This window comes from Lissotriton helveticus, chromosome 1_1, assembly GCF_964261635.1.
Source record: "Lissotriton helveticus chromosome 1_1, aLisHel1.1, whole genome shotgun sequence".
NCBI lineage: Eukaryota > Metazoa > Chordata > Amphibia > Caudata > Salamandridae > Lissotriton > Lissotriton helveticus.
Window position 1 is genome coordinate 2063861679 of NC_136057.1, and position 19597 is coordinate 2063881275.

General features: G+C 46.5%; 1 protein-coding gene across 2 annotated transcripts in view; it reads left to right on the forward strand.

Moving 5' to 3' along the window:
* ZZZ3 (zinc finger ZZ-type containing 3) overlaps positions 1–19597 on the forward strand; it is a 557158-nt gene that overhangs the window by 199043 nt on the left and 338518 nt on the right. The gene's annotated exons all lie outside the window — the stretch shown is intronic.

Consider the following 19597-nt stretch of genomic DNA (forward strand, 5'->3'; position numbering starts at 1 on the left):
GAATTTTACCGATTCAGTATTTTAGAATCTGTAAATGATATGTAGATCATGATTCGGAAATTTTACAGAATCGGTAAAATTCGGTATTTACCGAATCGGTATTCCCCATTCATTCCTATGGACTTGGAGGCCCATAGGAATGAATGCGAATTACCGATTTTGGTAAATACCGAATCGGTAATAGGGGGTAGACCTACAAGGGTGGCAGGGTGTCACATTGACACCCTGTTGCACCCCTGTATAGTGCATGGGTGCACATGTGGCACACATACATGCCCTAAGGGCATGTATGTCTGCCACATGGCACTGTTAAAAAAGCACAAAATTGCTTTTTTAACGGTTTTCGTTGGTGGTAAATAACAAATCCTTACAAGTGAAAAACACTCACTTGAGTGCTTCCTACATTAAGGATTCAGTAATTAACCGAATCGGTATTTAGGAATTCGGTAATTTACAGATTCCTTAAATTACCATTTAGGCCCCTACACCCCAAAAGCCTAATACCGGTAGGTAACGGCCGAAATTCGGTAATTTTGGCCGTTACCGACCGGTAGTAGGCTTCCTACATCTGGCCCTAAATGTTTTAACTTGGAGGTCCTTTCTTTCCACGCAAGTGACAGTTTTCGAGAGTTTCATGACACAACGGAAAGTGCTGCTCTCTCATTTGTGACTTGTTTACCCACTTGTGGACTGTAAGAGGCATTTATAACCAGGCTCAGACAGCAGCCTATGTTCATCGTAAAGGCTTCCTCACTAAGTATGCTGGAGATGTGTAATAGCTACAGGACCAGTTTGCTCTAACCATACTGTACATAACCATACTGTACATTTATGTGTGTAACTAACACACATCAATTAATGGAGTGCTGTTTTGTGTGTGCTTATTTTTCTACTTCTTACTCCTTTATGCCACTTATTCCCCCCCAAATCAGTCATAACCTCAGAAGCACTATATTTTGTGGTTTGAAAAAAATAATAAAAATAGTAAACCTGTGGAGGTTTAAGTTGCACTTTGAATGTGTTTCAAACGAGCAAAGCATATGTATCGTCTTTCTGAACAAGATAATGTTTGGTTCTTCACAAAATAAATCTGACCTCCTTGAGATCAGGATATGGGGTCTGAGGAAGCAGCCAAACTATGAGGTTAATAGCACCCCTATTAACACCTTTTGCTCCCTTCCTCCATTTGTCTCACCTTTTTTTTCAGTACCTTCTCACACTTTACTTTGACCCATGGATGTGATTACTTATTAAAACCAGCATTGCCAAAGCCACCAGGTCTAGCTTGCATTTTCCGCTTTGCCCAAAACATGAAAAACTGCTACAGTTGATAGAAATCCCAAAATGATTCCTTTTATATAGTGCGTCTGAGACAAATCATTTACAGTGTAATGATTCAGAGCACTTATGAGATGTACAATATACCCTCTTGCATTGCAATACTATCCACCCAAAGGAAGCCGAATGATACATCAAACAACCATTAGCATGCAGTGAGTGAGAAATACTCTGGGAATTTTGAAAACAAGAGACTGCTATCTTTTTAGTTGTGGTGTGAGTCGAGACCTTTTGATTTTATTAAAATGATACGTATAATATACTTACTGTGGAAAAAATGCCCCTTTTTACCTGGTCATCCCCATTTTTTTGCTGAACTTTATTGCTGGTTTTTAAACTGGACACTACCGCAAGTATGCGCTCTGACCCCTTGAACATGTAACATTTGGCTAATCCCTGATTTGCATATGTAACTCTCCTGTAAGGCCACAGTATATTATGTAGAAACTACAACCATGGCTTAAAGTTCAAGATCACCTGTATACTGCTGCACATATTGTGCCATCCACTAATGTGGAAACATGGCTACAGGCCTATCATTGTACCCTGGCTGCTGCTGTTTAATCCTGCAGTCAGACCTGTCCAAAATAGCAATTTTTTGACATGGAAAACCCTTCCTTTTAAATGTCACCCACACGTAGGCCTTCTAGCCCATGAGGGTAGGGTACATGGTATTTAAAAGCTTGATGTGTAGCAATCTAATGTTATCATGTCCCTACAGTGACAACCCCCCAAAACTATTTTCACTGTGTAAAACTCTGACTGTCATATGAGGAAAACTAGACTACGGATTAAAATATGAATTCCGCTATCTCTGGTATGGAACAAGCTAGAGAAATAGTCCAGCCACTGTTTTCACTAAAAATTTTCTGGGCGAATTGTTCTTACATGTCAGAGTTTCCGACCATGACAGCAAGTGCCTAAATGAATACTGCTGTGCAGATGCCCTCAGGAAAGAGCATCGCAACTGGTGCCAAATGAAGCATTCAATCATTAACTGTCTTTAGCCATGTGCAGGATTTTTTGGGAACTTGTGCTTTGAAATATTTAATTTGAAAATGTAGTTTTCTTTTGTTTTTATTTCACCCAGTGTTATTATGTGGAGTAAGTTTTCTGTTTATCATTTCATTTTCTGATTTGGTGTGCATTCCAAGGGGTGGCGTCATGAGGTATGTAGAAAATGAAAAAGACATTCTTCGTAACTGTAAAATATTTTGAAGAGCACCGTTCCTAGAATATAAATCTGATGACGATGGTAAACTGGAAGATGACTTGAGATTTTTTTTATTCCAGACTAGACGGGAAATGAGCATATTTTACTTCCAAAGAAAGCAAACTACTTATTTATCTGGATAGCGCAGTATTTTTCCTGGCCTTGCAAAATATCTAACATATGGGCTCTCTTTTCTGAATGTAACAAAACCCATAATATGTTTTGAAAGAGAACCTTCGCAAGCATAGCTTAAGGTACTTCCTATTGTTATATTTCCACATCTTTTGCTTCAGTCAATCAATGCAGAATAAATGACCAAACTTGATTCGGACACACACGACAAATGGTAGTGCTTTCCACTGTGGCAGGGATGCTACTCGAGCACAACTAACTGAGATTGATGTTTTAAATATATATTACGGTCATAAAAAAAAAAAACTCACAAATGCCACCCATCTTTAGTGGGATGGGGAAGTCTGTTATGAAGTGCTCGAATGCTCTGTAGTACCTTGCAGTGGTACACTGAGTTGCATTTAATTTGTAGAAGTACATGCTGTTGAAATAACCAAGTATTTTCAACCAGTAGTGACTACTCGTAGCATATGTTCTATTACAACTTGTTTGTTGTGACTCCGTTGTCTTGGAGACTGGAATACAAAGATTATCAAACCAAAGCTAAGAGATCGTTCGCAGATGTTATGCCTTACTCTTCTTATCTTCTTTGCTGAAATCCTCTCTACCCCACCCAGAGCTTGCAGTGGTGTTTAATGCATTGCTTCTAGGTTAGGGTGGCCATGTGGGAGAGGTGAAGATCAGAGACCTCTGGTCTTCGCGGTGTTCCGGCTCCATATCAATCTCCTGGAGCTATGGACCATCCGCTTGGTGTTGAAAGCTTTGCTTCTGTGAAAGGGAGGCTTCTACAATTGTCCATGACAGCGTTCTGCACCCAGGCCTTCATAATCTCCATCTTCATGCTTGATTGAGCAGTGACAGCTGAACGCCTTCGACTCTCCTCCAGAGGTGGTTATTGTAATCTTGGTAGCTAGGGGTCCCTTTACAAACTGTATACACTTTTCATTAGAACAAATTTGTGGTTTGGTGCAGCACATGCCAAATCGAACCATTCTAGGCCAAGCTATCTGTCGTTCTTTTTGTTTTGTCTCTTGTCTCTTGCCCAGCAAAACTTTGCTTTGGCCATGGTTAAAGGTTATCTTTTGACCCTTTTGGCCTTCTTTAAGTTGCCAGATCAGTGCTCCTTGTTTAAGTCGCCGGTTGCAATGCTATTGTTGAAAGGTCTATAACATGCGTTCTGCTTCTCCCCTTCTCCTTATGTAATGCTCCAATGGGACCGTAATCTGGTCCTCAGTTATTTGATAAGCACCCTGTTCATGCTGCTTCACAGCTGCCCCTTCCAGCTTCTTGCCATCAGTGCTGTTTCTCATTGCTATCACCTCGGCACAGCGTGTAAGTGGGCTCCAGGCTCTCTTTTTTGTTTAAATCTTTTTATTAAGGTTTTGCATTTCAAAGTCCCCGATGGGGGCAATACATCAATCATGTATCAGTTATGTCACACATAGAAGGGTTACATAAAATCCACAAACAGAATTCATCTTCAACATGTAGATGCCACGCCGCCCAGCAAGATTGTGCATAGTCGCTCGTGGGTTTGCAGGTATGTAACCTGATTGTATCATGGTATGTCTTGTTGCGTCTTGTCCCCCGGGCTACGTACTGGCGGGGGCAGGTGTGAATGTCCTCCCCATGTGTGTCTATGTGATCCTTTACCAGACAGGCAGTTGCTATCACTCGAAATGCGTGTCGGTATCCGAACTACTGACTGAAACTAAACGTGGAACTGTGGGGAAAACTTTTCCTAGATCCCTATGAGGTGGGAGAGCGCGCGGCAGGCTGGCGAGGGCTAGTGGACATGGTGGGCGGAGGGTGTAGAGGCCTGTGGTCCAAGGGGCTGGGATTGCGAGGGCTCCAGGGATAGAGGGAGCATTCTGCAAGGGGTAGCGGGCCGTATCCCTAAGAGGGACCGGCGCTCGGCACATCACGTCTAGCTTGTTAGGGAACTCTGTTTCAGTGCATAGCGATAGCTTGCTTCGCTAGGAGCAGGGCGAGGGATGCAAAACGCCACTGCGATTTTTCGGAATTTTTCCTTTTATAGGTCCCCAATGCACAGACTTCCCAAGTATCAATGTGGCAGGTTAACCAGTGGGATGAGTGTTGGGTGTATCTTGGTCCAGTATTGTTGCAGGGATGGGCAATCCCAGAACATATGTCTGAATTTCGCCTCCGACATTTGACAACGGGGGCAGTTAAATTGTGTGTCCGGATAGTACCGGTGCAGTTTGTCCGGTGTGAGGTAGGCCCGATGGAGTATGTTAAACTGTATGTTATTGAACCGGGTGTTCCTGGACACTTTCTTTGTATATTCCAAAGCGCGCGTCCATTCCGTGTCATGAAATATCCTGCCAACATCATCTTCCCAGGATTGCCTTAAATTATCTAGGGAGACATTAGTTAATTCCCTGATGGCCTTGTAGTGCCATGTGACTAGGTGTCTGCCAGCTCCCATGCGGAGTATCGTGTGGATTACCGGGTGTGTGGGTGGTTCTCCGTCTTGTAGATTCCAGAGCGGTCGCGTACTATCTAAAAGTTGCCTATACGTTAAAAATTGTCCGCGAGGGAGGTCATACCAGTCAACCAGCTGCTCGTAGGTTTGCAATTTTCCTTCGTGGAACAACGCTTCCATCTCAGTCACGTCGTGATCGGTCCAGATTTGTAGGGCCCTAGTTGTGTAATGTTTTTCCCCACGAGGGAGACCCACTAGGGGTAGCAATGGGGAATAGAGTGGCCGGTCCTTTGACATTCTATGAATGCGCATCATGCATTTGCGCGCAATGGAGACCTGAACCGGGTGAGTGCGGGACGTCTGGTTCCGGGTAAGAGCATCCTCCTGATGACCGGAAGAGGTATCCTACCGGTCTCCGTTGTCGTTTACCCGACGCATCGCTCCGCTGTCCAGTGGGACAGCCTCTGAAGCTGTGCAGCAAGGAAATATGATTCGAAGGACGAGGTCCCAGGCCCCCATCTGTGGTGGGCACATAGTGTACGCAATGCTACTCTGCGCCGGCCGTTACCCCATATGAGCGCTGTGAGCAGGGTATCCAGTTCCCAGAAGAATGACCAGGGCGGAGTCACCGGGAGGTTGGAAAAGGGGTAGAGCAGTGTGGGCACCATTATCATTTTTGCTATGGCCACCCGGCCGATGGGTGCCAGGGGCAGAGTCTTCCAGAAACCCACCGCCGATCGCTTACCCGCCAGCACTTTACGGTGATTGCCTTCGTATAAATCCGTCGGGGAATGATGGTCACACTCCCAGGGGGCCGCCCGCTCCATTTTAAGGTCTCAGTGCCCAGCATTACATCCTGCGGTGCCAGTTGGGGACTAAGAGGGTAAATGGTCAATTTCTCCCAGTTGACCCTGAGACCTGAGGTGTCTCCGAAGGCTTGCAAGGTATCCCATATCGAGGTAAGATCCCCCATCACGTCGCGGACGTAGATCAGCAGATCGCCCGCGTATAATGATACGCAGTGTGTTGTTCCCGCGATCGGAACCCCCCATGCCGCTCCCTCCAGTTGCAGTTGCAGCCGCGTGGCCAAGGGCTCAACTGCCAGCGCAGAAAGGAGGGGGGGGAGAGTGGGCACCCCTGCCTGGTCCCTCTCTCTTCCGGGAATGGAGTGGAGATCAGCCTGCCAACTCTCACCCTGGAGGTGAGTCCCTCATATAAGAGTTGCGTGTATGCCATTAAAACTCGGCCAATATTCAGTTTCTGGAGACGAACAAGTGGAGCCACATCAAAGTGTCAAACGCCTTCTCCAGATCAAAGATTAGGCATGCTGCGCGGGGGAATCTGTCTCGCGCACTGTCCTGGATATGGAAGAGCCGTCTCCGAATATGTGAGGTGTTGCGCCTGGGTACGAATCCGCACTGATCAGGATGCACTAGGGTTGGGAGAATTTGGCTATAGCGGTCGGCTAAGATTTTCCCCAGAATTTTACAATCCGTGTTTAGGAGTATGATGGATCTATACGAGGACGGGTGCGTGGGGTCTCTGTGGGGTTTTAGAAATGTCACCATCGTGGATTCGCGGAATGACACAGGCAGAATACCCTTGGATAAGGCCTCCTGTATGTGGCCGTTAGATGGGGCACTACCTGAGCCGTAAATGTGCTATAGTATTCCAACGGGAACCCATCCATCCCTGGTGTTTTCTTCCGTGCAAGGGGCCCAATAGCGCGCTTAATATTGGAGGATGTTATTTTACTGTCTAGTTCTTTCTTATCCGCCGAGGAGATTGTGGGGAGCGTTAGTGTGCCCATGAAGTGTGCTAGCGTGCATGGCGTCGCCGGCGCGGGGTTGCGTTACACGTCTGCGTAGTAGGTGTGCGGAATATTCTCAGGATATCAAGTTGCGAGGTGTGGAGCCGCCCAGTCCCATCTACTAACTCTGTGATGGGCTGTGAGGTCGTGTCTTGTTTGGCCACCCACGCTAGAAGTGCCCCTGCTCTGTTGCACTCCCTGTGTGCCCGTGTAGCGTATATACGGAAGTTGTATTTCCGTAAGTCTCGCAGTGTTTCCGCGTGGTCAACTTGTCCCAATATTGCTCTTGCTCTGTATTCGGAGCATACACACAACCCAGAAGTATTGGTTGGCCCTCTAAAAGGCCGATGATAATTACATATCTCCTGTCCCTGTCGATCAATCGGGCCTGTTCTTTGAATGGCTCGCCAGGTCTAATCCATATTAACGTGCCCCTGGCGAAGGCGGAGTATTTCGTGGCACATACAATACCCCGTCATTTTCTATGAAGGCGGCCTACCTCTTGTTCCGTCAGGTGTGTCTCCTGTAGGAGGGGAGAACAGCCATAACAGGGGAGAACAGCCATAACAACGCGGGGATTACCCCGCACTGCCATTACAACGCGGGGATTACAACGAAAGTAGTTACGACTTTCGCTGGAGGGCTCTGTTGGATAGGGAATAGTTTAATTTTCTATCCAACACCTTCCCTACTGTCAACGTGGGCTGGAGTTGGAATAGAAAATTAAACTATTCCACTATCCAGCGCCCTCCAGCGAAAGTCGTTGTAACGACTTTCGTTGTAATCCCCGCGTTGTAATGGCATGCGGGGTAAAAGCCCGTGTTGTATTGACATACAACCGTAGGAGGGCCACCTGTACCTGTTGCCGTTTATATCGAGTATCTCTTAGTGGCCGTGTGCATGCCCCTGATGTTCAGAGTCATAAATTTAAGGTCCGTATTCGGTAACTTAGGTGTCATGCTTCAGCTGAGTAGTTTGTGGTCCCTGTGGGATAACCATGTCCTCCCCACTTGACTCCCCCTCCGGCCCTCCTCCACCCCACTAATCCGGGGGCGTGTGCAGTGATCATGTCCTCCCTCTCCCGCCCGCTCCATGGTATCCAGGAAAGGAAAAACGTAAAGGGGGATAAACCATAACTCTGGGAAACATTCCCAACTAAGGGGACCTATTGCTCGAGCCAATACGTCCAAACAATAAATCATGTGAGTTCTTTAGTTCGTTGCTGCTGGCTCCACCATCTAGGTAGATTGGCTGCGTAAGTGTTCCCTCTGGTTTCTCAGGTAATTCGGTTCTTTGGTACAGATTTGGGGCAGTGTGGCGTAGCACCGTGATCGTGCGGAGTCCCAATAGTTAACTCATCCCTGTAGACGGTCGTCTAGGCAGCAGAAGGTATACACGGCGGTCCAGTGTGAGTTGAGCCGTAGTACTGTGTGGTTCCGGTGTTCATATCACTGTTACATCAGCAGATCCGCAGTCTGGGGTGTCACTATCGGGGGCGACATGGAACCTTCGCGGGAGGCCGGTGCATCACTTGCCTCGTCTTCAGAGCTGAACAGGCGGGGCTCTCCGTCCACATCCGACCCCACCTTCACCGGGCCAAGCGCGGATATCGCCTGGATCTCCTTTCTGTGCTCCGCTATGATCTGTGTAAGGACTGGGGAGCCGCTCCCCGTCTGACTAGATCGGACACTGAGCTGCGTCAGGGTGACTTTGCGGCCCTGCCGCCGTGACTGGCGCCCAGGTTGACTGCCTTGTGTGCCCGTCGTAGCCGGGCGACGAGAGACGTAATGCTCCACCCAGGTATCCGCTTCTTTCGGGTCTGTAAATAAATGTGTAGCGCCATTGTGGATAATCTTGAGTTTGGCCGGGAACAGAAGGGCGTACTGGATGTTCTTCTGTCGAAGTGTGTGCTTTATCGCCTGGAAGGTGGCCCTCTGTTGCTGTACGGCTCGGGAGTAGTCTGGGAACAGCATCACTTGTTTATCCTCCACCTGCAGCTGCCAGTGTGTCCTAGCCGCCCGGAGAACAGCGTCCCTGTCTCGAAAGTGTAGGAGTTTCAACAGGAACGGTCGCGGGGGCAGGCCCGGCTTGGGTTTAGCGCGTTGGGACCAGATGCGCTCGTTCAATGGAGAAATAGGGAGTTAAGACTTTGGCAGGTGTAAAGGTCGCGATCCAGTCCGTGACGAATTGTATTGGGTCAGCCCCCTCCGCCCCCTCCGGCAGATTCATGACTCGGATGTTGCTTCTCCGGGAGCGTCCCTCTAAATAGTCCGTCTTATACTCCAGGGCCTTGATCCGGGACTGTAGGTCTGCAATGTCGCGGTGGTGTTGCTGTACTTCTGGGTCCAGTGCCTACACTGTCTTTTCTCCCTGGGTGACTTTGTCCGTTAGCTTCCTGTGGTCGTCTCGGAGAAGATTGAGATCTGTAGCTAGAGTGTCAAATTTGTTCTCCGTCGCCACTCTGGAATGTTCTATAGCCTCGTGCACTTGGTCCAATTTCCTGGACGTGGAGTCTGCAGTGTCTTGCCCGTCTCGCGGTTTAGTCGGGGCCGGTGTCTTGAGGCGTTATCTTCTGTTGGTCTGCCCTGTGTGTGGTCCCCACTACTCGCTGGCAGCCCATTATGGAGGGTTTTGGACCCACTGCGTGAGTCCACGTAGTCAATGGCGGGCAGGTGGGGTCGAGCGCTCGCTGCGCCGTCGTGTCCGGTGCACGAGCTTTATGCTGATCCAATAAAACTGGGCGCTACCCCGCCACGTATCAATAGTTGCTCTGCTCGGGGAGAGGGGGCAGAGGCACAGTAACCCCCCGACACTGCGGCTGTGATCCTGCGGCCAGCTGCCCCGGCGGGTCGCCCGTCGTGTCGCCCTCCCCTATGGTCGGTCTTGTCCGTCTGGGCCTCGTCGTCCCACTGTAGGGGGAGGTAGTCACGTAAGTCTCCCAATCCAGTTGTCGTCGGGGTTTCCACAGCTCTCGGCCGGCCAGCCACCGTCTTCTCGCATCACCCCGTGCACTCGTGGGCTACCAGCAAGTCGGAGACTGGGGACGACCGACGTCGTGTGCCGCGCACTCCCTGGGGTGGCAAACTGGGCCCTTCCCGCTATGAGGTGCGAAACCGGGGTGTTGATCAGGCAGGAAAAGAGGCTCTGCGGCGATGGGCCACCCACGGCGCCTCCCGTTAATGTCGCCAGTCCTCCGTGGCGCCTCTAACCACCAGAGCAGCACAGCACTCCGCCGGGTGCTCCCGGGCACGCGCGGCGGGGGCCTCCCCGCCGTACAATCTCGTCGCGGTTCCCTCCTCGCAGGGAGCACTTCATGGGAGACACAGCCTCAGCAGGGGGGGCCACCGGAGGGGGAGGGGGTTCACTCCGAGCACCGCAGGGGTCACTTGAGGAGGGGGGCGGTCGTCCTCACCACATCAGGACGTCTGGCAGTGCCTCCCTACGCAATGGCTTTGCGCACTTCTTCTCAGCGCTATGTGCCGTAGCCGGGGCCGCAGCAACTATGTGTCAACCCGGCGGGGGGGGGGCACCCAGCCAGCAGCCCAGTCTGTTCGGGCTTCGCAGGCCCCTCCTCCCCCGACTCCGCAGACTGCGATCGGCGCCAGATCGCCGTCGCAAGGACGCCACCTCCTCACCCCGGGCTCTTGGACTTGTCGCCAGGGATCTCTGGTCATATGTCCCCAGGACTCGGGCGCCGTCACTCTACCCGGCGGCCGCCATTTTGTCAGGCCGCGCACAGGGACCAACAGCAGAGCGCCGCAGACGCCTCAGGGACCCCGTCTCGGAGCTCTGGGCACAACGGGACTGTCCTGAGGTGTTCCGGTCACTGATTCTGCCACCATTGTCGCTGTGCAAGGTGAGGGGGTTTCATGGGCTGCGATTGATGTGGGCCGGCAGTCGGAGCTCTAGAAGAAGCGATCCGCCATCTTAGGCGGCTCGGCCACACCCCGGCTCCACGCTCTCTTTTAATCCATAATCCACCATACACTACATTCTTCCAAGACAAACTGGTTCTGCTGATTCTTGCTTCCTTTCTGCCAAAGGTTGTGACACTGTTGCACGTAGGTCAAACCATTACCCTGCATGTGTTCTATGGTCTGCCTTACCCCTCTGAGGAGGGGAGACTTCATTGCTTGGATTCCAAGAGACCACTGAGTTTCTACATAGATCATGCTAAAGAACTCCAAGCGGACAATCTGCTTTTTATGGAGTTCACAGGAGCGAAAAAAGGAAAGCTGTGCAGAAGAGAAACATCTCCCACTAGACTGTGTTCTGTATCAAGATCTGTTACGCATTGGCTACAAAAAGCCTACAGAAGGTCTGCATGCTCGTTTTACCAGGACCAAAGCTGCTACAACTAAATTAGCACGCGGAGGCCCTGTCCTGAACATGTGCCAGGAGGCTTTGTCAGAGTCCCTCCATAAATCCACAAAGCACTTTTGTCTTGACAGTCTGGTTCACTGAGTGGGTAATTTTGCCTGCTCAGTTTTTCAGGACTTTCTGGTTTGAGTCCACTGACCTGCTTCCATCTAGGGACTGCTTTGGGATCTATTCAAAAGGTGCGGAATCTGCTTCTAGAAGTCTCTACAAAGCAGTGGTGTAACAAAGGGGGTCCCTCTAGCTCCAAGGGGCCCACCTCAGCACACTACCCTGGCCTGAGAGCTCAAGAGTGAGTCTGAAGGGGGGGCCCTCCATGTAATTTACAAAGCCCCCCCCTCAAGTTTTGTTATGCCATTGGTCCAAAGATAAGGTACTTGTGTTTCTGTTAAAGACACTATCTAGCTGCAGATCCTCACACACCCTTCCTTCCCATTCTGCGATTGGATTCTACCTGTTATTAATATTCCAAGACCAGGAATTTGTACACTGCTCAGGACTAATTCGCTCTTGGGGTTCTTTATCTGTGTGTGTGTGGGGGGGGGCAAGGGGAGAACCTCAAACAACAATGTCCATGCGCAGGGGTGGCACCTATATGGGCTCATCTTTTCCCGGAGGGAACGGCACCTGTGCAGAATTGCACTGCACGACCTGATTCCGCACAGAGGTATTGTTGAAAAGTTTCAGTATCCAGTCAATTGCTTGGGAAGTAGCCAAAAGGTGGCAAGTGAGTGGCTAGATAGTCTGCACTAGAAAGAGCAATACTGAGGGTAAGTAGTTTGTTCTTTTAGCACATTTCTATGTTTTGGATCACAAAAACATTCATCAAAGGTTTTCAGCTCATTTGGGAGATCTGATTTGCACGCATGGAGCACACGATAAATATTTTTTTTTCTCAGGTTGTAAAAACGCACTTTGTTGTTGGAGCTTTTATGAGGGCTGAAGGTCTAGTTCCTCTGAGGTTCGTTCAGTTTACCACAGGTAAACAAGGCAGTTCTTCCTAGTACTGGGTCTGTTGGGCCAAAAAATTATGTTACAACACATGCCTCGGTTCCATATTAATAATTCAGACTACAGTGGAGCATGTGATAGGTATCCAGTGTCAAGATACTAAGTAATTCTTTTTTTTTTTTGTCCCCCCCTGTGACTTTCTCTATCATCCTTGATTACTTCCCCGCTTCTGCTGATTTCAGCGAACCAGTTGTCTTACTGAGCGAAAAAGCCCTGATGGGGGTCTGTTTAAAAAGGGTTACTATGTCGCATTGTGATACCATTATTGTTTATTTGCTAAATACCTTAATTAGTGGACTTGAAGAACTGTGTGGTTACAAGTCCTACATTTCAAGAATTATCACATTTTAGAAGTTGGCATGTCTCCTTGTATAATTAAGTGTATGATAAATCAATGTTTGTAGTATAGAAACGAAGGAGCCGATGAGTAGTCCATGAAAAACCTGTGGAACTAGTTTTGACTTCTGTAAAGTGAAAGTCTGCTATATCACCCATTGCATAATATGATTCACTTTGTTAGCTGAACAGTTGTACCTCGGCACTCAAATATTCGTTATACATAGAAGCCAATGCTTCTAAGGGAGAAACTTCCCTGTCCTGACCTTATTAGGGAGTCACGACTTTCAGTGATCAAAATACACAGTCCAATATTTAGCTGTATGTAGAGAACATCCAAAACATCAAATATCTTTGCTGTTTTAATTTCGTTTTTGCACAATTGTTTATATCATGTCATATTATTGATACATGTTACAAAACTGGTTGTCATGAGTTCTTCTGTACATATAGTCTCAGAGAAACAAAGCAGGCAGTCGACACGTGTTTCGTTATTGAAAAGTAACTTCTTCAAGACTTTTAATTATTTCCCAAAGTAGGATACGTCCTGTGCAGCTTTTGCAAAGATGAGGTATTGATGATCCTTGGTTTAAAAGGTTAAGTAGCCTCACAGTCCTATTAGTCAACTGGCTAATCCCCCCCAAATAATATAGGTGTAGTCCTAGTAAGCATTAGCTTGTCCAGCGGTTTGCGCTTGGTAGTATGTAAAGTATTCGGTCCCAACAAGTTGGCGGAAAGTCCACAATGAAATTAGATGGACCTATATTTAAAATTCTTGAAATGCGGCTACGTGCATAGTAAAGTTCCCCAGTATCGAATTTCTATCTATTCCATATAACAGTCCGAAATGCGCGTAGTAAATGGTAATATCAATAGATGTTACTCCAAAACCGAAATGCTCGGAACTCTGATATGTCCTTGAGAGAGACCGTTAGGAAGTCTTATGCTAATGCTTAATAGGACTACACCTCTATTATTTTGGGGGATTAGCCAGTTGACTAATAGGACTGTGAGGCTACTTAACCTTTTTTTTATTTTTTTTAATACCCCTTCATTACCACCCCGACACCTCTTTTAAAAGCAAAATTCTCGAATGGCTGAACTGGTGTACACCACATCACAGAAAGCATGCTTTGTGAGTAAATTTCATACTTTTTGCAAATTTCGGTGCAATTTTGTTCAGCTGTTTTTTCTGTATGTGTTACACAAATGTCCTGTAGGAATTTACGCTGTCCTTTAAAACAACAAACCAAAATAAAATAATTGTTCACATACATACACACTTCTACCTTCTCTCTGATTAGGCATACTTTTTTGTGATTTTTATATTGGCTTGGAGTAATACGTATTTGGTCAAGTTATGAACTCACTAGACCCCTTTTGTGTTTTGATTTGAGTACAGACTGCAGGCTGAGGGTCTGATATATTTTGTATCTGTTCTCTCCACTCCCCCCCCACACACACACACTTCCTTGGCCAAGCTGCCAGACCATATCTCAGATAGATGAATGAACAAGGCTATCTTAACATGGAACAACAACAACATATTCGATCTGCCCTGCATGGAACAATTCTCATTGAATACTTAAGCAGTCTAGCCCCAAAGGTGCTCATAGTGACCAATGCTCCCAGACTATTTCTTTATAACAAAACCTTTAAGAAGGACTGGCCAGTGATCTCATGGCAGTGCACCAGAGATTAGCTGATCCTGTTAATTAACATAGCAAAAGAGACTGCTGATCTGTTTCTGGTGGAGATCTAACTTTGAAGAATCCGATCAAATGCACTTTACAGATTGTATTGTAATTGCATTTATATAGCGCTTATTACCCCTGACGAGGCGTCGAAGTGCTTTGCGGAGGGTAGCATGCTACTCCAGATCCCATAAAGGATTAGTGTTGAATTAGTATAGTGAAATATGAAAGTAATTTGAGTGGTGGATATTAGTCAGTTATTTGGATTGAGAAGGATAGCGAAGGGATAGAGGAAAAAAGGTTTGCATTTATATAGCGCGTATTACCCCTGATTGGGTATTGAAGTGCTTTTTTGGTGAGTTACCACGATACTCCTGATCCCATGAAGGATTAGTTTTGAATTAGTATGGTTTATATTTCAGTTATTTGGATGAGCTTATTTAACAAAAAACTAGAGGAGGTGAACAAAACTGAGACCAATGGGAACCTATTGCAGTAGAAGATCATCAAACTGAAAAAGGATGTCTCCCGCTTCTCACATGAAAAAGTATTACAACTGATGATTACCGAGTACAACCCCAGAAAAACGAAAGGGAGCTAGAGGTTATTACCAAGGAAAAGATTAATGGACCCCCAACTCTGATGATTGGAGTAACACTGAAGACTCTGATTTCCAGTAATTGTTAATGCTGGTAGGAACAGGATGGGACAACCGAGGGGACAAGGTTATTTTCTTGGCCGTCTATCCCAAATGCCTTGGTGTCCGTCACCTTACAGTAGGAAGGCTTATTGAATAAGGGCTTGGGCTTTCTCCCCACACATCTACGTGATGATTTCACCATACACAAGGAACTATTTCAATTCTTTAGAAAGGTATGTTTGTCCCTTTTTCTTTGATCAAACACTCAGTATCTCTGCAAACATTAGTCCATCCACCTTCAGTCCTCCTCCACATAGGGTCACTCTGAAGTTTCTACGTTTGAGAAAACAGTCCTCAAAGATTTTGAAACTTTGAAGAGTCAAGCCAAATATCCCTCCTTTAATCTGTCAAAGGAAAAGAGGGACTCCTTGAGCCAACTTGGATCCAATTTCTGGACTGCTTTCTTAGACCCATGTAGTAGAGATGTCTTTCTACTTGAAATACACTAAACTTGTACTAACCCCTTTGACTGATGTCCAGTTTGATATTGAGAAACACTATCTAATGTCGTATAATGTGAAATTGCTATACACTAATATCCCTCAAGAGAACACTTAACAGACAGTTAAGGGACTTCTAGAAGTAAGTGAGAGAGCATTTGCTCCCTACCTCCTTTGTAATGGAATATGCTGCAATAGCCATGAACGAAAACTCCTTTCTGTTCCAAAACCAATTGTACTGGCAAGTGACTGGGACTTCCATGGGCAGTACATTGGCCCCAAGAATGGATAATTTGTGGATGCACAGCCAGATGGGCAGACTTGAGACTACCCATATATATATCCATAAAGTAATCCCTTCCTGACTAAACTAAAACTATGGAAAAGATATCTAGATGACACCTTTGTCGTCTGCGAGGGGGACCTTGAAACATTGAAGGTTATCACTTAATGGCTCAATGCCAGGAGTAACCACCTCCATTATATTTGTGAATATAGCAAAGAGTCTCTACCTTTCCCTGACCGAGTACTATATCCCAAGCAGGTAGGAATAATTTCAGAGCTGTACAAGAAATCAATGGTTTGTAATTCGTTGTTGTATGGCTGTTTTCATCCCCAAGCCCTGTGCAGTAACCTTCCTGTGGGACAGTTCTTACGAATAAGAATAAACTGCTTAGAGGTTGACAAGGTCAAGAAACCTGCAGAAGAACTAAGCAATAACTTGACACTGAGACATTAGACAAGGGCACCAATTGAAAGAGTGGTTTTGAGGGCCAGACACAATCACAGACTCGCTCTTGGAGGTACTCCCAAAACAAATCTTCGACAGACCCGTGGGTGTGAGCATCTTTAGCCATCTAACAGATACTCTAAAAAGAGCTGTCAATAAGAACTGGCCCATCTTGAAAAACCAATGTTTTTGCCCTGAAAAGGAACAGGAACATTAATGACATAGTGGTTCATCCGAGACCTCTGGTGACTCTGGGACAATCGGGACACTCTATGGACATTACTCCATGTCCATGGACATTTCCCTTGCGGATCATGCTCTGTCTGCTACTTTATACAATCACAAACTCAGATTGGTCTGGATCTCAGAACACCCTGGATACTAAATCATAAAAATTGCAACACCAGTGGGGTGATTTATTTAATCACCTGTCCCTGCAAACTCCATAATGTGGGTATGACTATTTGCAAAATCAAGACTAGGGTTGTTGAACAGTTCTGTGAGTTGTAAGACGTTCAACACTAAACTGACCAGACATTAGCAACACATAGAGGATGATATTAAATGGACTATTATTAAAACACCCTACTACACCACACACGGGCAACCTGGATGATTTACTGTTCCAGAGGGAACAGCAATGATTTTTTAGATTGAAAAGTCATTTACGAGGTTTAAATGATATCCTGTAGACTTCAGTAGCTTGACCCGGTCTGTTCTACAGAGTACCAACTAACTACACCTGTTGAAGTTGACTGTGAACCTACTGTGGGGATCTAGTTGAACAATATCACCATCTGTTCTGAGTGCTCTCCCCATTTTTTGTCAAAATTGTTTTTATTGAATTTTTACCACAAGAACCGGCATTGCAATCATAGCAGGTTGTGACCATAACCTTGCACGTAATCGCTATATCTATAATCAGCTTTTCAGTACCTTTCAATGGTCTGCTATTACAATAATCATCATCCCTCCTCAACAAGCCTCTCCCTAACACCCACCCCCTCCCCTATATAAAAAGAAAAAAGTAAAAGCATAAAATGAATAAAAAAAGGTAGTCCAGAATGGCACAAGGAGCCTATAATGAATGAGGGTATCTTCTCAGACAAATGAATGTTCGGTAGGGCTGGCTGATAGCAAAGTCACATTCAAGCCTGCTATGGGGCAGCCGCAAGGGGGACTCCCCTCGAGGCACCGCCAAACATGGTGAACTCTTATTCATCGGAAGACCCAGGATCTCCTTCAATCCCACTGCTCTCCCCTCTTTAATTGCCGGTCCATGGTAATTCTTTAAGTGGGACTTCACATCCCAGAATGCTCTTTACAGACTCCTGTTTCGTGGTCACACAAGCTTAATGATTAATTTTTTAATTGTATTCATTGCGCCGGCTTTTCTGTGTTTTTTGGTACTGAATGGACATGACTGATGCCAGAACACTTTTTAGCTGAGACTGCGACTACTATTTCCCGTAGTCCCTGATGTCCACCATGCATTTAATTCACTCCTCCCTGCACATCAACGTGCATACCTTTAAATGAGACACACACTCTTCAGGCTTGCTTCGCTCGCTGGGCACGCCGAAATGAGGGCACAGGTTCCAAGAAGGTATTCCATCTGCAGGCCTTTATACAAGCCTGTTCTTGACCCGCTGCGTCCTGTATCACCCCACCAGCCTTTAATTTCAGAATGTTTTAGTGGGAAAGAGTGGTGCTTAGAACAAGCCGCTTCTGGTTATTGAGCTGAGAACTCTTTGCGCATCATGTGTACGCTTGGAGATTTGCCACTTTCAATCCTTGCTGATACCTTGTTTTATTGTGTATTATGATATGCATATCCATTATCTAGGTGGCCTATTTAAGGCTTGAGAGTGAGCTGAATATCCCATTAAGAGGGTAAGATGGTCTCCTCTCATTTGTATGCCACCATCACTAGTACTCACAATGGTGCTCGGCACAGTCACCCAGGTCTGCTCACTTTTGTTAGGAATTAGACTTGATATCCTTCTATATATGTATTTGAATGTTTTAATGTTATCCTTTGTTTTCTTATAAGGTAGAATGACAGTGCAAAAAGGAGATTTGTGGGCACCTTTTTGTTATTTATATTGGTAGGGTGTAGTGCGTATCTGGTCCAGTTATGAAATCTCATTAGACCCATGTTGTGTTTTGAAATCTGTTTTGGCGCCAAAGACTGAAGTATTGACCTGGCCAGTGACATCACTGAGGACATCAGCCAGTGACTGTGTTATTCTGTAAAGTTTAAAGTGTTTGTGTGTGTGTGTGTGTGTGTGTGCGCACACACCAAGGTGTATTGATTAATGAATGGGTGTGTAAGTGTCTGAATGGGTGATTTAGTAGGTGTGTGACTGTATAAGTGAGTGATTAAACAAGTCTTACGGAATGCATGGGTTGGTGAGTAGCTACATGAGTGTCTATATGAGTTATTGATTGGTTGTCTGAGTATCTGTATGGGTGCCTGAGTGCGTGGGTGGGGGGGGAGTGTGACTGTGACTGTGCATAGATGTGTGAGTAGGTGATTCACTGGGTGGGTGGGTTCAAGAGTGCATCTGTGAAGGGCTGTATGGGTGGGTGAGTCTGTGTATGTGTGTGTTGGTGAGTAAATGGATGTCTCAGTGGTACATGTGTGAGTAACTACATATGTGAAAGGCAGTCTATGTGAGTGTAGGAGTATATAAATTACTATATGTGAGAGTGCTCGGATCTGCAAGACCATAACCAGAGGAAGATAAGATCCTTCTCCTACCTTGCCCTCAAAACCTGGAACACCCTGCCTCACCACCTCCAGCTATCCCCGTTACTAACCCAATTTAGGAAGGATATCAATATCTGGCTCCGCGACTGCACCTCAGCGCCCATCAGGACCTGTAGCCCCCCCCTCCCACCCCCCCCACCTTCCATCTTACCACCTCCCTCTACCTCTTCCAGCCCCTACCCTTTGCCCTGAGAACCTCACGGGTGAGAAGTAGCGCTTAACAAACACTGATTCTGGAAGGGGCGAAGTATGAAGCTGGATGTTTGGATGCTGGTTATTTGCTGATTAAATGTTGAATCAAGCTGCCGAAAGTCACTGTTCACCCCAGGCTATGATTGGTGTAATTTAACACATTGTCCATATTGAAATACCTAAGTACATGCTGCATGTCAGTCACTAGAGACAAGTTAGTGTAGAGTGGTGCTGTAGCAGACTGTAATAGGGTAGTTATGCCGTTTTTTAGGAGACTCCGTATTCTATAGTGCCTGTATGTATGGTCTACATTGTATGTGAAGGACATGCAGACCTTCACTGCAAATAGTGTAACTGAACCAGTAGTAAAAAATGATGGTGCATTGAACACTCCCAGAATTACAC